This window comes from Lontra canadensis, unplaced genomic scaffold (genome assembly GCF_010015895.1).
Source record: "Lontra canadensis isolate GAN:19392208 unplaced genomic scaffold, GSC_riverotter_1.0 scaffold18, whole genome shotgun sequence".
NCBI lineage: Eukaryota > Metazoa > Chordata > Mammalia > Carnivora > Mustelidae > Lontra > Lontra canadensis.
In genome coordinates, this window is record NW_022631012.1 from 15,612,640 (window position 1) to 15,633,469 (window position 20,830).

The window sequence follows — 20,830 nt, forward strand, 5'->3', positions numbered from 1 at the left end:
CAGTCCCCTGTGTGTGCGGGTCTGTGTGTGATTGTACCTAATTTCTTGAGTATTCACTCATTATGTGAACATTAAAAAGTGTAAGGAAATCTACATGTGTTGATGTTAAAAATCATTTCTCTATTTGAATATAACATGTGCAGGGTCATTTTTTTTAAATTGTCCACAGTCTGAGAGTACGTATGAAAGAGGAAGGGCCTCCCACAATGTGACCTTTTGCTCACTTCCGTAACTAAGTCTCCTTGGAAAAGTTCTAAATGTAAATTAAATCAAATTTTGTTCTATAGATTTTCAGTGCTCACATATAAAATATGGAAATCCAACAGAAAATTAGGAATTATTCAGAATATTCTTTACCCAATTGAGCTTATACCTACAAAATAAATACATCTGAGCAAAAGATTCTCCCCATACAAATTATCTTTGGCAAACTTTTTGAAGAAAAATGTGTCCCAATGATGATGCCCCTTGTTCTCCATTTTAAGTTGATCTTAATAACTTATGCTTAATAACCAATGCAAAACATAAAAAGGCAACATTCCTATCATTTGTAAGTTTAAAACAATAAAGCAAACATTTGTTTTTTCATCCTGTTTACTTGAAATATGCTAAGAGAATCACTAGTTTTAAAAGAAGGAAAGCTATAATCTTCAGGCCTCTATAAGTTCTCTCACTAAACAAATAAGCTGGGTGTTCATTGCACTAAAACCAGCTAAAAAAGAACAAAATTCAGGTCAAAAAGTTAATAAACTCAACTGTTTAAGTGTCACACAAACAGAACTATTGATTATCAGTTGATGGTTTTTTTATGATTTGTGAATTTGTGATTGATTTATATATAAAAATCAATTATTAAAAAAAGGGCGGATGATCTGTAATTCAAAATTAGAATTCTGTGGTTGGTTGATTCATTTTCATAAGGATGAAGTTTAGAGAGGGTGTGGCAGGGAGCTTTTTCGGGGGGTGGGGGCCTGGTGCTAGAAGGAGGGGGTAATGCTGTTATCCACAATGGGGGGTCTTTATTTATGCTTTCCCTTTGTTTTGGGCTACATGGTATACTCTAATAACACTTGAAAAGTCTTTTATTCTGCTTCCAGCCACTATCTTTAAAAGCCACTATCATATATTTAGAATCAAATATATGAAGTCAAAAAACCTGTATTAGTCTTTGATCTGGGTGGCTCAGTGGGTTAAAGCGTCTCCCTTCGGCTCAGGTCATGATCCCAGGGTCCTGGGATGGAGTCCCACACCGGGCTCTCTGCTCAGCGGGGAGCCTGCTTCCCCACCCCAACACCTGCCTCTTTGCCTTCTTGTGATCTCTGTCAAATAAATAAATAAAATCTTAAAAAATATATATTTTTTAAAGAATTAAGCTTTTCTCTTTGTAAGCAGGGCAGTTACTCCATATTTAAAATTTTATCAGATGTATCCTATTAGAAGGGTATGTGTCATGAGAGACATTATGATTTTAACTGTAGTTAAAAACTTCAAGTTAATGAAAATAAAATATTAACCTCATGAGAAAAATTGTAAACACTTTTGGTTAATCCTTAAGTGTTTCTTAAAAAAGAAATTGTAAGGCAATAAAAAAAAATCCCAGAAATAATTTTAGTATAACATGGTATTAAAAAGACAACTTTTAAAATTGTGAATGATAGAAATCATTCATTTGTTTTATTACATAATGCTTCATTTCAACATTTGAGTCAAATAGTTTTTATGAGGATGGCAGGGAGCAGGAGACCAAAAAACAAAACAAAAAAACTCAATTTTTTAAATATTTAAGTATGTCTTCCCCCCCAAAAAAAATTATCTTGCAAAACAGAACAACTATTTTTCTCAACATATTTCCATCCCCAATACATTTCCATTTCTAATATCAGCAAAAGAAAACTATAATCACGCCACCTATAACCAAGACTATTTTTACTGTCACAAGAATGTTAAAACAGTAATATTTTACCAAGAGCATCAGTTCTATTATGGTGTCTTAAAAAATATATTCTCTCATCATTTACATTCACTTATTTTTGAAATGACTAGAAGTTCCCTTTCGAGATGAATCTCAAAATTCCCCCAAGGGTTGCCATTCATTTTCCAAGCGCTGAAAATTCTCAGGAGAAACACACTGTGTTCTTTGTCCACCCATACTGTTGTTTCTGAAAGTGAGACTCGGGAATTATATTAGAACTTATCTCTAACACTTGCTGAAAACGCATACTGGAATACCGGAGTTCGGGCCTGGGAATATGCATTTAACCATTCCTCCAGGGCTTCTGACACTCACAGAAGCCGGAAATGCCCTAGAATGGAAGCTCTGGGAACACGGGCCCTTCCTAACCTGCTCTCCCTCTGCACCTGGCCCCGCACCTGGCCGAGAGCTGCTCTGAGCAGACACCAGTTTAACTGCATATCACTGCACCACTGCCCTAATGCCTGAGACCCACAGCAGTCCTTCACTTCTGCAGAGGGTGTCCCCTCTTCCTTAAATTCTTGTAGCACTCACCATGCAACCAGTTCTTGGAATGCGTGGGGAGCCAACGCCTTGCTGTGTGTATTACTGTAGTGAACTGCCATTCCAACTAGATGATAAATTCCTGAAGGAGAAGGCTTGGATTTGGGTTTGTTCTTTTCTTTTGCTCATTCAGCATTCGCTGCATAAATATTGACCACTTAGTCCATGCCAAATGCCATGTCTAGAACTGGATATAGAGCAGACAATAAAACAGGTATGTTCCCAGATGTCTGGGAACTCCGTGATTCCCAGAGTGGACATCAGGAGGGATGACCTCACCACCTAGAGGGCAATTTGGACCTCTTGATGGGTGTTTCTGTTAATGAGCAGAGTGGTGTCAGAACATTTACAGACTACATACCTATTATTTTATATTTTAGTACTTCCTATGTATTATAATTATGGCATTGCAGATTTTTTAAAAAATGATGTTTAAAGGTAGGTATTATCTGTGAATTCCATTTGATTACTAAATCAAGCATCAAAAATACATATTGTCAAAAGGGAGCATATATTTGAAAATCACTGACCTGGTGAACATTTTAACTTTAACCTGAAGATTCCCTTAACATAAGCAGAGTAGTATTTCCAAGTATTTGTTTAATAGAAATGGATAACTTACTGGAAGAAGTAGTATAATTTCACCAACGACTTCCTGATTCTACTGTAAACTTCCCTATAGTCAATAAGAGTATTCACATAATTCTCAGCTATATACATTAATGGTCTGCAGTTAAATATTGTTCTACGTGACATCAGATGACCAAAATATTTAAAGATACATCATCTATATTAGCTGGCTATGGGTAACAGATACTCTATCACACTGAGGACATTCTGACCAACTAGGTGATTATCTTTCTCTAAATGACTTTTTTAAAAAATCAAACTGTCATGGTAATACAGTTATATAATCTAAACTTAGCCCCATTCCAAAGGAAGCAAACAAAAAGTTCTAAAAAAATTAAGTGAGATTTAGCCTACAACTACATACATTCTTGATCTTTTCTTATACTTGCAAGACAAAGAAATAAAAATTACTCAAAAGCAATTAAAAAACAATAACAACCCAAGATTTTAGGAGCTCTTTCCTTCATCTGAGCACTAAATCAGAGGGACACTAACTGAGTTCTACCTTCTTTATATGAATTGTCATGACTGTGCAAAATCTTTAAAGGATTATCCTGTTCTAACATATATTGGTAATGAAATGCACCTGATAGAGCTCTTTGTTTGCAAATTTGAGTACAGCCCGACAAATCAATCTTTAGCATCAGGAGAAACTCTATCAGGAAAAGAAGAGTCAAAAATGACACCAAATGGCAAGTAAGTGATGAGCCATAGAGTTCAACAAGCTTTCTATCACTGTACAAGGAATGGCCCTTCTCACCCAAACTGCCCCCTCTAATCAAACCTGTCTCCCTCCTAATGAGCAATAACTCTCAGATGCTTATAGTTTGGCTTGCCATAGTAACTACGGATTTATAGGAAAGAGGTTAAAATAAACACAAATAATTTAAAATGCATTAAGTAGGAAATGTCTCTTTTCACTAAATGATGTTGTAAATTTATGAAAAATGTCAGAAAATATTTATAAATCTTATTTTCTCCTTTCTGCAAGAAAAAGTGATGTTCATTTTTGCTTAGTTCAGCAGTGTGAAGAGTTGTGTGAAACTAAAAACTTTTGGGGCACCTGGGTGGGTCAATGGGTTAAGCCTCTGCCTGAAGCTCAGGTCATGATCTGAGGGTCCTGGGTTCAAGCCCTGCATCATCTCTCTGCTCAGCGGGGAGCCTGCTTCTCCCTTTCTCTCTGTCTGCCTCTCTGCCTACTTGTGATCTCTCTGTCAACTAAATAAAATCTTAAAAAAGAAAAACTAAAAACTTTTAAAAATAATAAATAGCTTTTAAGAAACTAAAAGGTCCTAAATGTAAAAGGAATTGTATAAAGAGTGTGGGTTTTTTTTTTTTTTCCTTAAAACTATTGTTTCAATAGTTTTGACTTACTGGGCCACAATTAATTTAATATATGCTTTAACATAATTATCTTTTTCCATATAACTAGTACAAAGCAGAAATAATAGATATATTAAGACAAAGGTCTAGGACAGTGTGACGTTTAGGCCATAAACATGTCCATTTGTGAAATACAGAATTACTTCCTTTAGACAGATGATGTGGAACAAAAAGGCAAACTCCTATATTGTATCCAGTGATATGTAAGCCTTGTCATACATAAAGTTTTCGAGATTCTGCAGGATTGGATTGATTTTCACTTATTCCAACACCTCTTCCTATGGCTATGATTTTGGTCTGAGCTCCTGTACAAAACAGAGCTGCAACCCAGGAGACATGGAGGTTGCAGAGTGCCGCTGAGCAACTTACTCTTTGTCAGAATGGAGCAGGCTGGCAACTTGGGAAGTCTGTCAACTACAGTGAGTCCCACTTCTGCTCAGTCCACCATTCTGCCTGCTTCAGCCCAGGATTTCCAGTCCCTTCCTCTCCTTCCTTCCCTGGGAGAATAATGGGAGAAAGAGGGTCTACGTATTTTCACACCAGTTTCCCAAAAAGAGGAAAATGAGAACAAAGGAGAAAAGAAGAGGTAGGTCATTGGCCCTATTACACCCCCTGCTTAGATTGCCCTGACCCCAGAGGCAGAATCCCACTGCTTCACTGGAGACACAAGGACCCAAGATGGCCTTTCAAAGGTCTTTGTATCCTTACCCACCCTAGAACCCCAGTGAAGGGCCACAGTGGCCCTTGCACAGCAGGTGGGCCTGGGATGGGGGCGGGGAGTTGGCCCAGATTACACTGTGTGCGTTAGAAGGAGCTATTTCACGAAGAAGTCCTCATTCCACAATACATGTGGAAGACATTCCTGCAGAGGAGAAATATGAAAAGGGAACCACCTTGTCCAGGGTTGGGCAAAAACGTGTTCATTTTCACTGTCCTCTAGAAAGCCGCTAAGGCTTCAAGCCCTACATCTTCTTTGTCTTTAAGCTCACCCCTGCTGCTTTCTTCCCCATGGTCCATAGTGGCTATCCAAAGATTCTTAACTCCAGATCGTCTTGGTGCGTCAATTGAAATCACTTCTCAGGGAATCATCCCCCTAAAATGGCTCCGCAGTCCTAACCCCTGCGGTTCCTCTTCTATAACACTTGATGCCTCTGTATTTGCTATTGTTTATCTTTCCTGAGAGACCACAATTCCAGGAGAGCAGAGACCATGTCCATATAGATCGCCACTAGATTCCCAATGCCCATTCCTTGCATGGCATAGGTGTTTAACAAAACATCAGTTGAAGGAATGAATGATAACTTAGCACCAACTGATAGCAAATATTTTGTCATGGGACTCTACTAAATTCTCCAAATAATGCGTCATGCATGGGTGATACGGACTGACCATGACATTGCCCTGAAGACCGAACCCTGCCAAGTTCTCTGGGTTCATCTGTTACCGGATTTCTTTTGCTGCCGTTATCTTACCACACTACTCTCTCAGTTCTCTGCATGCGCCATTGATTCCTTTACCACTGCGGGGATGTTAAGGGGCAATTTCCTTTGTTTGAAATGTTCTCCCCACCTCCATCTTGTGTCTGTCCTATATGGTCTTTCTCGTGGTTGAATCTAGCATTTATTTCTATGACCTTTCAATTCTCCATCAGATTGTGTGTTCCATGAAACTGGAACATTTCCTCATGCTATTATATCCCAATGCCTATCCCAATGCCTAGCACAGTGTAGGTGCCTGATAAATACCACTGCATGATTGAATGAATGAACAAACAAATATATTCTACCATGGCAAAATAATCCAAATGAAACTACCATCTCCTTATTGGCATTTATTGCAATATTATCTTTGGAACTTTAAATTCTTCCACTGCTTCTAAAGATGAAAGAAAGCTAAAACAGTGCCATCTCTTTCATAATTTCTCTTCTGTACCAAGCCAAGAATTTTCTATCGATATACATCAGATTTACCAATTCCTGGATTTTTCCAAAAATATGCCTTTCCTGTGGGAAATGTTTGCCCTTGCATCCATGGCTTGGGCATATTATTATAACCTTGAATTGTGGTCGGTCATGCTCCGTGGCCCTTGATATTGGTTCTTGGCAGATAGAATCTAAATTACCGTTCCTTCAAAAATGGGTCCTGGGGTACCTGGGTGGCTCAGTCATTAAGCGTCTGTCTTCAGCTCAGGTCATGATCCCCGAGTCCTGGGATCAAGCCCCACATAGGGCTCCCTGTTCAGCAGGAAGCCTGCTTCTCCCTCTCCTACTACCCTGCCTGTGTTCCCTCTCTCACTGTGTCTCTCTCTGTCAAATAAATAAATAAAATCTTAAAAAAAAATGGTTCCTAAGGACAAGATCAAGACTATTTAAGAGCTGTATCAGGCCAATGCATTAAAAAATATCCAAACTACTCACGTTTTATGGGAGGCCCACTCTCTCTCTTTTATGCACAGCCTCATTGCTACCCACTGTGGGGTGGATGATTGGAATTGGTATTTTGATTTCTTGCCTCAAAATGGGAAGGCCTGACATCACCTCTCATCAGAAATATCTAAAATTGATTTCTTAAAATGGATGAAAGTGACTTTATGGATTACACAACGGACACACAATGAAGCAGACTCAGAACAAATAGATAAAAACATACTTTGCTTCATCTCGGGAGCCCTCCGGGTGTTTGCCACTTAGTACGCAGCTCATTTGCTGGCATTCCTCTATTTTTGTTGTTTTTAAACCACAGGTCACCCTAAAGTAGATATAATTAGTCAATCCAACAGCCTCTTTTGCTGATCTGGGCCCGGTTGTGACAGAATACGTGGGAAGTTGACTTTGGTCACCAAACCCAAGCAATTCAAAACTGCTGATGTGCCAGACGCAGGTTTACTTATAGGCATATGTCAGAGGCACAGTGCGTGCTCTGGCTCCCAAACAGAAGGGTTTTAGATTTGTTGGCTCCCTAGTTTGCAATTTAAACCCTGGAACAAAAGTATTCTTCTGGGTAGTGTGGGTGCAGTGTTTGCAAGCTTTAAGTTGTTTAAGCTGAGTTGCCCCACAAGGCAATTACTGGCACCATTTCACTATCTTTCTGTTCTTTTGATGTGGTATTCATTTTGTTTGAGGCATTTGCCTAATTTAGGAGGTACAGTGATTCTGTTAGGATTACCCCTGAACCCTCCTAGGTTTGGGGAATGGGTAGTCGCTGTGCAAACCACAGAGCCCACTGCATAAACTGAAACCCTAAGATAGAGAGAGAGAGAGAGAGAGAGAGAGAGAGAGAGAGAAATTGCACATCCAGAATAATGGAACCTGCATCTAGGAAGGAAACCTGATGTCTGCAGATTATAGATGGGATTTTACCCATCTATAATCTGCAGACATCAGGTTTCCTTCCTAGATGCACTTTGGCCTCCTTCTCTGGTGAGACTCATAAGTAAATGTTTTGAACAATAGCAAAAGAAAACAAAAAATGCTCTGCTTTTGGATTGACAGCTAAAAGGTGTTATGGGCAGCTCTGTGCCCTTATTGTTTGAACTCCTACAGATCTCGTGGCCATGAGGAAACATCTTCCATGTGTGAACACATAAGTCTTCACCTGGAAAAGAGTATGCCAGGTGGGTCCCAGAGCTGCATGAGCAGAAATAGAAGAAAGTCCTAGAGAATGAGCCAACATGCCTACAGCAACAGGTCAGTGCCTGTCTTCCCCTCACTTTTAAATTACATCAGGGTTGAGCCTTGGTGAAACCCTCAAGTCCCATGGGCACTAGAGAAAGAAAGAGGCTTTTAAGCTGCCTGACAAGGAAGCTTAAACATGGAAGTGGGCCATACTGATGCTCAAAAGTAGAGTTCCATTCAAAGATCAATAAAGGTTATTCCTCAGATACGAATAAAGACAACCTTGGGTTGTTGTTGGTTTGTTTTTTTTTTTTTCATGAAACTTTATTTTTGGAAAGCAAAGCGTGGACAGACTTAAAACAAGTTATAAGAAATGAACCCATTTTTTGGAACTATTTTAAAACAATCCACTTTCCTTCATTGGATTTTTACTAGCATAAAACTTCAACCTATTAATCTAAATTGTATTAATATCCTAGCTATGAGAGTCAATGTGCATATGTTAAACCATTGTGTACCCTTTAATTTGGGGCATGCAAATTATTATTTATATGACTAATAATAATGGCTCCAAACCTGCAAACTTGACTTTTCTTTGCAAAATGATTTAATCATTCCCACATTGTCAGTATTACCACTATCACTCAGGATAATATCTTTCTTTTTAAACAAACCTTTGCCTCAAAATATCTAGTTGCTACTGATATGAATTCAGGAAGCAGGGAGTTAAAGAAGTTGGCTTTTTTTTTCTTAAATCTGAACAATTGGAATCAGCAGTTTGCATTATTTTAAAAATGAATGCTTAGAATCAGCAATTTTCTTGTTTTTTTTTTTTAAAGATCTTGAGGGTTTTTTTTATTTAAAGTGGAAAACTACATTAAGTGCAAGGCAGTCAACAAAGAAGCAGCCATAAAGCCTAAGTATTCCTAGAGTTATAAAATATGTCCATTGTGCCAATTCCACTGCCAACAATGAAGTTTTAAGCATTAATATGCCTTCATTGCAGTTTTAATGCCTTAATATTGAGTCGATAGCTCTTTGGGGTAATTCTGCGTTCTCTGGTACTTGAAAGGTGATGATGTCAGCGTTCTTCACACTGATTCATATGCAGGTTGACGAAGCTGAGTTATTTATTCAGTTCCATTATATTTTCTATAAACATTAGTTCTCAATAAACAGAGACATTTAGCCGAGGGTTTATTTATTAAATAGGTACTGTACAGATGGTTTTGCCACACATGATGTGCTGCAGAGGATATTACTCAGGAATAATCAGCTGTGTTATAGCTTGGCTAAATTAATAAGATGATAATGATGAAATTGATGCTTTTGAGCTAGGCTTGGTAAATGGTTTTTGCATAAACAAACTGATAAATTTGAGAAGCAATTACTTGCTTGTCAAAGATAAAAACACAACAGGGCCCATTTATAGTTAGGTCCTATTTATTTTTAAAGATTGTACCAGATTTTATGTTTAATACACTGCAATTAAAAAATAATACTTAAATGGAGAAGAATAAAAAAAAAACACTAACTTTCTGAGTTCTCCTTCAAATCTGAAAAAGCAGTGTTGCTTGATTAGACACCAAGCAAACTTTTTTGCTGCGTGTGGAAGGAAAATCTATCCGACAAAAAACAGGGTAATACTCCACATGCATTTTTTAATCAGAGAGGCATGTTGCAGAAATAGTTGACTGACAACTCCCTCTACTCCGGTTCGTCCCCTTCCCCAGACACAAAAATACACACTAAATAAGGGCCCTCAAAAAACTTTTTGATCTGGTTCCTAAATAGCAAAGGACATGCTTAACCTGGCTTAGTGCTTTCTAAGTGGTACAGCATTCATCCACTCTCTTCACCCGAAGATTGTTCCATTTTTACTTGGAGCCTGAACACAAAAAACACATGCTAATTTACTGATACAATTTCATTACATAATGCTAACTTGTGTATTGTAAAAGTCAGAAATGAAGTCCAAGTTCAGGGAAACGTTAGCTTCCCTCCTCAGCTTCAGTGGAATTTTTTTTTTGGATTCTGATTAAATCACACCCTGAGGGCCCACCTTTTAGACCTGAACATGAGCTGCATATCAAATATATAGTTTACATCTGTTTGTGTATGTGTGTATTTTAACCATGAAAGAATACTAACCTATGGAAACCATCTTTATATATCCTACAGTATCTTATCAGAAACTGTTTCATGCTAGATGACAGGTTTCATTTTTCTTCTTCCCAAATAGTTTATGATTATCGAAGGTAAGTTATAGCATATTTTTACTACTCGGGTATATTTACTGTTATTTACAATGAACTAGCAGTCATACAGGAAGAGAATCATATGCAAAAATAAATATTTTAATTCTGAATGTTAGGATCCCAAACTCCTGTAATTGCAATACTTTTTTGAAGTTAAGTGACAGGGGCAGACACCATCACTCTTCAAAAGGGTAGGATGAGGTCATCAGCTGTGAGATGAAATCAGATACCTGTTTCATTAAAAAAGCTGCCTTCTTTACCTTTTTTTTTTTAAGATTTTATTTATTTGACAGAGAGAGATCACAAGTGGGCAGAGAGGCAAGCAGAGAGAGAGAGAGAGGAGGAAGCAGGCTCCCTGCAGGGCAGAGAGCCCAATGTGGGACTCGAGCCCAGGACCCTGAGATCATGACCTGAGCTGAAGGCAGAGGCTTAACCACTGAGCCACCCAGGTGCCCCCTTCTTTACCTTTTTAAAAGAGTACTTAGGTGCCCTTCATTTAAAAGTATGTTAGCCGAAAATAAATTAATGCTGTGACTATTAAATGCAAGCGACTGTGTTAGAATGGGTATTTTGCATTTTGTTGTTTGTGTGAAGTAAGTGAGTTACAGCAAATGCTATGTATGTGCATGGTAGAAATTCTATCCCTCTGAGCAGCTCAAAATCAAGATATTTGTCTTCTCAAAAACTGCCAATAAAAACAGAAATATAATGATCACAGATACAAATCAGCAGGATTATTTTTAAGATCCATAACAGGTTTATATCACCGAATTCAGAATATATTGGTCTGATATCAAAATGCCTAATGATTTGTTATAAAACTTCAGTTGAGATTTCCTCCTCCTGGCTAATTGGAAACAACTGCTCCCCAGGACTAATTACAACTCCATCAAAAAGAAAGGCGAGCACAAATATGTCTTAAGGGAACGTGAAAACTTTGAAGGTGAGGCTCCTCAAACTGAATTAAGGGATGAAATTTAAAACCATTCTATGAGCTCTGCTTTCTAAAGACTGTTGCAGTGAGCATCAAGGAAACAAATCCAATGAGATTTTTAGTGATGATATCAAGAGGCATGAAAGCATAACATATTGAAATGTTTTAGACTGCGAATCCTATCGATCAGCTGACAAATTGATTATTGTGAATAGAAATTCTATGTTGGATCTGCACTGTCACATGCTTTACTGAAAATAATCTTTGGTAAGTGCTCAGCAGAAACTTCTGCTGCTTGAAACTAATCTGAATTATCTAACGCAGCACTACTATGCATGTGAACTCTGCACAAGCTATAATCTTGGTAGGAATCTTGCCTTACAAGATGTACCATTTGGCTTGTAATTGAAGATATTCTAAATTACCTGTAAAATTAGAGAATGAATGAAGGCAATGGTCCATCTGTGTTTCTTGTTCTGCTATTAGAGATTGTAATCTCTGAACTGATTTTCCCTGGTTTCAAATGTATATGGTCCTATGTCACAAACCTGTACATCTGATTTCCCCTTTCCTTGGATAAATACTTTGCTACGGTGATTCCACCTAAAATACAGCACACTCCTGACAACCAATACAAGAGTTATTTGGTTCTGATACCAAGACAAATTGTAAAGATATGCTCTTTGGGTGCTTGATAGTCTAACGTTCAAGACAAGCATGTATAATGTTGAACTAGGGAACTACATCACTGCAAATGACAATATGAAAATGGTCATGTTTGTGAGGTTGCTTCTAATCAATATTCAGGTGACACATTTTTTTTTCTCATAAAATTCTGTAAGAAACTACCCTAGTCGGAATTCACAACCAGAGGAAAAAGCATTTAACTAGTCAAAAATCTTAAAAAGGAATTTTAGAATTTTTATGTTTTTTTCAGTCTATGCACTTTATCACATATTTTTGACACATACCAGTTTATATGCATCATTTCTACATTTAAGAGTCCTATTTAAAAACATCAGTAATTTATTCAGTGAATAATCAAAATAACAATCAAATTAAGCTCTCTTTTTTAGACACTTTGACAACTATTTTTAGGTTTATAATTTTAAAATTAAAATTTAAATTAAAATTTAAAATTAGTACTTTAAAATTTGGGGGGCAGATAAATTATTTTTTTTTACAAAAGCAGAACACTTGGGAACATTTACTTGGTTCTAATATATTTGAGTAAAACAGTTGTAATATATTTATGTGCAGTACCAAAATATAGACATGGTTTTTCATGTGTATGAAATTCTCCCTTTTGTCTTAAGCGATTTCAATGATTAGGATAGTCAAAATCATTGTCATTAAATTATTAATTCACGTGAGATGAAGAATACTGGATTTAGCCGTGGTGAGACTATAAACTCTAACAGAGAACACAGAAACCGCCCCCCTTATAAACATACACTGGAGAAGGCTCTCAGTTACAAAGCTAAATTATACCGATTACAAAGCAATTGTGTAGGATGGCTTGCATGGATTGGAACACTAAGCAACCATTCAAAATGCAAGTGTGAGAATTTCAAAGGCACCAAATAGAATAGAATCACATATTCCTACTGCTCCATCTCTTAAAATCTGTCTCTTTCCTACTTACTCCTCATTTCATTCCTACATGTCAATGTATGTCTCCAACGGGCTAAGAATGCATTAATTCATTCATTCATTCACACATTGTTTCTTTCTTGTATTTGTTTTCTGAGTATCTGATATGTGCCCTGCAAGGTACCAAGTTCAGGGATGCTAAAATGAATCAAGCAAGTATCTTGTTCTCAAGGAGCTCAGAACAGTGGGAAAGACTGAAGAAGAAAGTGTAAGAACTTGTATCCCAATACAACTGAGTTAAATATGTCATGGAAAAAAATGCATCAATGGGTAGCCATTGAACCAAGACACTCAGTAGTCTTATGCACATGAGGACAAAGGTACCTTAAATCAGCAAGATAACCAGGGGAGACAAAGAACTCTGCAGAGGAACTGATAAGAGAAAAGAGTAGATACCCAAGCAGATGTTCTTTCAACTCAGAACATGTTCCCTGGGATGCAGAACAGAAAAGGAGACCACAAGTCCAGTCTAACACATAAAGGGATGTGGAAGTAGAAAAGGAAATAAGAGAATGATGATGGACAAATAACAGACCTTTCTTTCAATAGTGGAAATACCTCACTCTTCTGAAAATATCCTTCAACTAGTAGTGACTGTTATTTTCTGCTTATATCCCCAAAGCCTTTCTAATCTAAAGCAGGGGAGTTTTCCATCATCTGTTGTTGGAAAGGAAACTTTTGAAGGGCAGGGCAATAATAATTTCTCCTCTCCCCTGACTGATTCCTCTGCTTCTGTGCTGAGACCCCAGTAGGGGTGCCAATTAGTGCCAATTGTCATGATGTTTTGAGATGTAGACACCTGTCTTCTAATAACTGGACTGAGACCACTGACTCATTTCACACAGACCATCAAACAGACATCAACTAGTAATGGCCTATATTTACTACCAACCTGGGCTTAAGCCAAGGCCTTCTCCCACATAACTCTATTAGCATCCTTCATGACAAACAGCAAGTTCCATGGGTGTTCACTCCCCTCCAATAAATGGATCCATGGCTGTCGCTGTAAGGGCCACTAGAAAATGACGGTTCTCTCTAATTATCTATGCTACCTTCATATTTGAACTTTGTAGAGTCAGCCTCTCCTAGGCAAGTATTTTTAATACCCATTGAATTGGAATGCAGATTAAGATTCATGTACAATTTTTTAATATAGAAACTAAATTTGCATATTCATGTCCCACCATAAGATGAGGAGGTAAAGAAGGCCTGCTCTATGTTAAATTCCAAGAAGAAAAATAAACAGTATCAACATCAGGGATGCATGAATTCTATATAAAGTATTTTATAACCATCTGCATATTGTAGTTCTCTAAAATAATCTTTAAAGTAACTTTAAAGTACTTAAGTAGAAGTAGAGTCTCCAGTTCCCATATATATCTTCAGACTTTAAGGGGGGTTTATATTTCTTTCTCACATTTAAATCAAAATTATCCAAAACAAAAAAGAAAAAGTGATTTAGAGACAATGAAAGAATTCAAAGAAATTAATAAGCTCCTAAAGAAGTAAAGTTTAAGGAGAAATAATCCTTAGCTCCAGTTAAAAGAAATAGGGTTGAAGAAGTAAACTGGGGTCAGTCCTTAGTCCTTAGAGTGCTAAAGGATTTGTTGGGAAGAGTGTGTCTCAGGGATGAAAACCTAACACTGTAAAGTATACACATGGAAGAAAGACTGGAAGCAGGAAGGGCATTTAGAAGACAGTGACAATTGTCCAGCTAAGAGCTAGGGGTATCTCAGAGAGATTGTTGAAAAGAAGAATCAAGAGACTATAGATTTAGAAGTAATAAAACCTTTAATTGATTGGTAGAGGAAATGAAGAAGGAAAAATAATAAAGTTTACCCTAAACTGTGCCTGGATACCTAGAAGATGAGTTAGTAAGGAAAAAAAAAAAAATTAAGACACAGGAGGCACAGATGCAAGGGGAAGGTGAGCTAAGTGGGAATAATAGTCATTTCCAGAGCTGGAGGAACAAGCAAACACACCCATATTTCTATCTACTTTGAGAGTCGTCTGAGATGTAATAAGGAAACACAGAAGGTGAACGAAAATGCAAGAGACTGCAGAGCTGGAAGAGAAAAAGATACAGATCCTTAGAAATACAACCCAGTCCCCACCCTCAGAAGCACCCTGTCTGACCATGAATAGGATACATCTTCCTAACAAAACCACAAGAGAGTGTGTTAGCATGAAGGATATGTTAGAGTCTCATTTAAATATGTATGCATTTATTCTCTATAATCTATATCTAACTAATTTTACTATCCCAGAGTTTTTGAAATTGTGTCATGAAAGCTGAAGGCTCTCAAGTCACTACAGAGGAATGAGGATAGTTTTGTTCCCCAGGGCAACATCAAGGGACATTGTTGCTCATCATAACTGAAAGTTGCTACTGGCATCTAGTGACTGGAGGCCAGGGGTGCTTAACAAACATCCCACAACGTATGAGACAGTGACCCCCAACAAAGAATTAGGGGTTCCAAAATATTGACAATGGTGAGGTTAAAAAACACTGCTGTAAAGTTACTTTGGCACTTTGAGTCATATTATCAAGGCACTTGACCAGTAATGTTCACCATTGAGATGAGCTAATGTATGTCCCTGACTTTGATTACTTATGACAGCCATTCAAGAGACAAAGAAGACATCAGAATTTTCTAGGGTTATTTCTACCATAAAGCAATATTTATGGTAACTTGGACAAGTACATGGTTTTAAGCATGCATTTAAAAAATCAGGTATTTAAAATGGCCAACATTTTCTGGTGTAATTATGTTTCCTAAGTTTCTGTTTTCCAAAATTCTATTAACCAGTTCATTCTCCACAGTTCCAAGCTGTGAAAATGTTAAAATAACTTAGTAGATACCGAAACTGACCATGCCTAACTCCACGGCTAATTTCCTCCTTAATACCATATAACCTCTCCAGCACTTAAATTCCAGTACACCCTGCCTCCTTGTTTTGTTATTTATGTCCATGGATCTCTACAAAAACTTATCCTGCTTTTCTGCAGATTTTATTTTGGCAATGCTGCTACCGTTGTGTACAACTGCCTTCAACTAAGCTCTCTCACAATGAGTCCAGTCACAGAACTGCTTCACATCTGTGATTTATTGCTCCCAAAGTGCTTCCATGACATCATCTCACTCCTCAACAGCCCCATGATACCGCGTGGTACTTCATAGCATGTGTCAAGAGTTATCACCATGTTGGGAATAGGGAACTGCGGCTCAGCAATGGTACTGAGGGCTGCAGTCATACCTAGAATCCCAGTTGTCTTATCCCTGGTCCACTCAACCACATCGCCTACCTATCAGATGACTCCCTCAGGAACACCTGGTACCTCTTGCTCCTGCCTCCAAGTTCCATGTTCACACAGTTCATTGCTGTGTCTCCATCTCATATTGCACCACTAGGGTAGCCAAAATTAAGTATCTCTTTTGAGAATGACATTAAGGCTGAAATAATAGACTGCTTCAAAAAACAAGATTTTGATGACCATACTTCTTCTGGACAGACACTTCAACTACCCATTCAGGTAAGGCTAAAAGACGCTGTTTTAGCCCACCCTTCATTCCTTGGTAGCACAAAACACAAAATTTTAAGGGTACAAGTTAAGTCGCTGGCTTAAAATATTAAATGGCACTAGATTCTATTTACATACATGGATTTCTTTGTTGGATATTCACAGATGTGTTTATGTGTGAGAGAGAATTCTGCCCACATGACATCCATATTTGCTTCCGCTGCTAATAAGGGAGCCCTTTGGTCATCACGTTTCCCAGTTTCTTTCCCTCCATACCGCCGCCAACCACCAACCCACACCTTGACATGTTGGCAAACTGACAGGCAGTGGAGTCAGTTGTCAACTTATAGCTCTGAAATGTAATGAGAGGTGACCAGACATTAGATGGGACCCCCTCTGAGTGACACATGGAGAAGTGGGAAATGTTATTTATAGCTGATTAGAACTCATGAAGAAAAACACGTACATTAGAACCAAAGAAAGAACCTGAGAGTTCATTTTTCCAACAATGTCACTTCCAACTGAGAAAACTGAGCCTCAAAGAAGAAAAACTTCAACAAATCCAAATCATGGCCATTGTAAATGTATTTTTCAAATGGTGAGAATATTTGCTGTCCATGAAAATGACCTTACATTCTAAAGCACTGATTTCTGTGTTTTGTTTTGTTTATTGTTGGTTCTTCTTTCTCAGTGTTTTACCTTTTTTGTGACTCATCACTGAAGGGAATTATTTGTGTTGACATTCAGTCTGAGCTCTGGGACTACCTAGATGTGCCTCCCACTGCCATCACTTAATAAGGGAGAGGTACTGGATAGAGACTGAAGCTCCCTGGCCTTTATTTCCTCCTCTTTAACATGGTGATAAAGTTGTACCTACTCCATAGATGCTCAGAGAAAATAAAATAGTGTGTGTGTGTGTGTGTGTGTGTGTGCGCGCGCACGCACGCGTGTGCGTGTGTGTGTGTGTACACATGTGTAAGCGCATGCAAGTGCACATGCTTATGTACATCAAGACATCCATGCCCAATGCTATGCCAGGCACATAGTAAATGCTCATCAATGTCAGCTATTATTTCTAAGACTGGTTCCTTTAATTACCAAATTCCTGGCTATTCAATTAAATTTGATAAAGAAATATATGTCCCAAATAAAACCACCTCATGGGTCACTATGTCTCTGCAGCAAGTAGAAGCAACACAAATATGATGGGTAGGATGGTAACTATTGACCAGCACTGGGCACCAAGCGTTGTGGTCAGAGATTTTGCTGCTTAATCAACCTGCCTCTTAAAACCATCCAACCCTCTTCTTTTTCAGTCGAGAAAACATAACCAGGTCTGAAAGAGATGAAGTGACTTGCCCAAGATCACTTGGAGACAAGACAGGAAATATAAGGTGTCTGACGCCAAAACCCTTTGCATCTAAACCACTTTGCTATTTTCCTTCTCTAGCATGTGCCCAGATCTGGAGAGGGAACAGTACACAACAGCAAAGTGACAGCAGCCCCCTGACCCAAATCTCCTCACCCAATTTCCTAACATACACCACTCTTTGGTTGTAGTATATGTCCCACCCAGTCTGGAGTTTAAATTCAGACTCTCATTACAGGTCTTCTCCTGCCATTGTAGATATCTTCATTTCTGTGCCATTTTACAAAAATGATTCTAAACAAAAGCAGTCAAAGCTCATTACAGGTACACTCAAGAAATTTTTTTTTTAAGTTCACCAAATTTATTCTATCTACACAAAAGAAAATTAAGAAATTTTCTCAGTGGCTCACTACTTCCAAAAAATTTCTGTCACATTCGTAGATGTTGAATAATAATATTTATAGAAATAGCAATGCTCCAATAAATAATTTTTATTACTTTTCTTCTGGTTAGGAATATTATGTGTGTGTACATTTGCATGTGCATGTGCGTGTGTGTGTGTGTGTGAGAGAGAGAGAGAAAGAGATATGTGTTTGCCTTTTATATAGCCTCTAAATAAAATTGGAGGGTATCCAATCCAGGAAGCTCTAATGTCAATCTTTATTTTACAAGCGCCAAAATGTATATCACAAGAAATTGTCATTCATCATGACACTTCACATGTACCGCATTGTTTTAATAGAAAAATCTAAAGTTTCATTATGTTAATGTTGAGCAATGAAAATAAAAGATCATAAAAAAATAAGCACTTTTTGGTGATTGGCTATAGCAATTTTCTGTCAGCTTCAAGCACAATAAAAGCACACTGAAAGGAAATAGAGCAAATGCTAGGAATCCAGCAGCACCAAAAATGTTTTACCGGATCCCTGGAAATCTAGTGTTAGCAAGTGTCATCCCAAATACAACACAACTTACCCAGTAAATTGGGTAATCATTTAATCACTTCAAGGAAGAATTTTTGGAGTCTTCCTATATACTGATGCTGAAAGCAATCAAGCAATATAATATCTCTCATTCAAAGTGATAGTGACTTGCTTGAAATTTAATAACTGGTTTAGGTCAAGTTCAAAATAGAGGAGTACTACTCTGAGAGTAAACGCATCACAGAAGCTCATCAATAACTTTGTTGATTTTTCTCTTTTGTAGGCAACACAAATATAGAATTGATACACTAAGAGGAGATCCATCTAGCACATGACCCTTGTGCCGACAAAGAAAAAAAAACACCCATACAATACTGCTGTGAATAAGCCTAAGTATTTTCTGTATCCAGACACATATTTACTGGGCAATTAAATAAAAATGTGGATTGATATAAGAGGGAAGTGTAGAATTGGCTTGATATAAAATATGTTAATCTTAGGAAGTAAACTATTTCTTCTTAGGTGTCAAAACTTCCACATTTAGAAGACTTTATTTCATTCATATTTTTTCCTCTCTACTTTTTTCCCTAAATACTCCTGTTACAGAGATTATCTTTGCAATGGAACAAAAATTTGTCATGCAAGGTAGTGGGTTAAACAAGATATAATATGTATCATATGATAAACCTGTCATAAGCAATCAATATTTATCAAATCAAATGACATTTAATACTTTTATATAAAAATCCTTGAGCTGACCACTCTATAAATAAACTACATACCTCTATAATGTACTAATGTACATCTATTCCTTTACAAACCACTTGAAAGAAAGGACATACAGACTAGGTATCAAGCCAACACTTTTTACATATCAACAGAGTATTCAGGTAATAAGATTTATAAAACATTTTTTAAGAGATGATTAAAGATGTTTTAATTTGGCTTTCCTGAGTCAAACAAGGACATTATTCTTGAATACATTCCACTCTTTGATGAAAAATATCTTGGAATACTGGTCAATTCACTAAATTTTATCTATTTTGTGTCAAAGAGTTTGGATCTTTGCCAAAACTGACTTTCTACAACTCTGATTTCCTCTACTATTCCAATTCCTTTATATTCTAGAACAGTGACTATCCCATAAAAGCAAAATCTGAAATGATTGCCCAAACTGGTTTCATAACACCTCTTTTGTTATATCTGGTTTTAGCTTTGCCTTTTGTTAATAGCCAACAAGCATTTTGCTGAAGACTTGAATAAATGCCTACTTCAAGTGAGGGTTTGCAGGGAATTGGGGTCTGTAACATGCTCTATATGTTTTACAGTACACTGAATTGCAAGACAGCTCTATGTTCTCATCTTTTGAAAGTATCTATGTTGTTACCGACTTCAAAGCCTGAGTAATCCTGATTGGTTCTCTTAAATTTGTTTTACAAGAATGGATACTTTCCATCTCCAAGAGGGCAAGCATTACCTGTCCTATGACATGTGACCTTGTCTTAAGAATTGATATGATCTGCAGGAAAGAAAAATGAGTATACTCCTTGCAAGAGACCTAGCCAGGATTTCTTGGGGTTTTCAGGACCCACTGGATCTTTTCAGTTTCAGTGCTTCTGCTTCCCTGATAGCAAAGGCAGCTCTGTGGCCGCTGGTCTGGTCCTGCCCACACCCTCGGCTGCGCCCTCTGCCTGAGTCTACACGGGACTCTCTTTGTTCTGTCGTCTGCACAGACAACAGTCACTCGACTGTTTGGGCAAAGTGCTAGACTGGATCTGTGTGCACATCAGTGAAATACTGTTGAATAGTGCCTAAGGAGATAGAAGAACATTATTTTAAATTATCTCGATCATAAAATTCAAGTGAAGATTTGGCAATATAGCAGCAAAAAGAAAAAAAAAAAACCTCAAAACCAGTTATTCCTTTTAAATAAAAACAAAAATGAGAAACAGTAACTATTAGAAATCCCACCTGGTGCTTTTCCTGTGTTAATGATGCTTCTTAAATTGCATGTGGGTAAATGGTAAT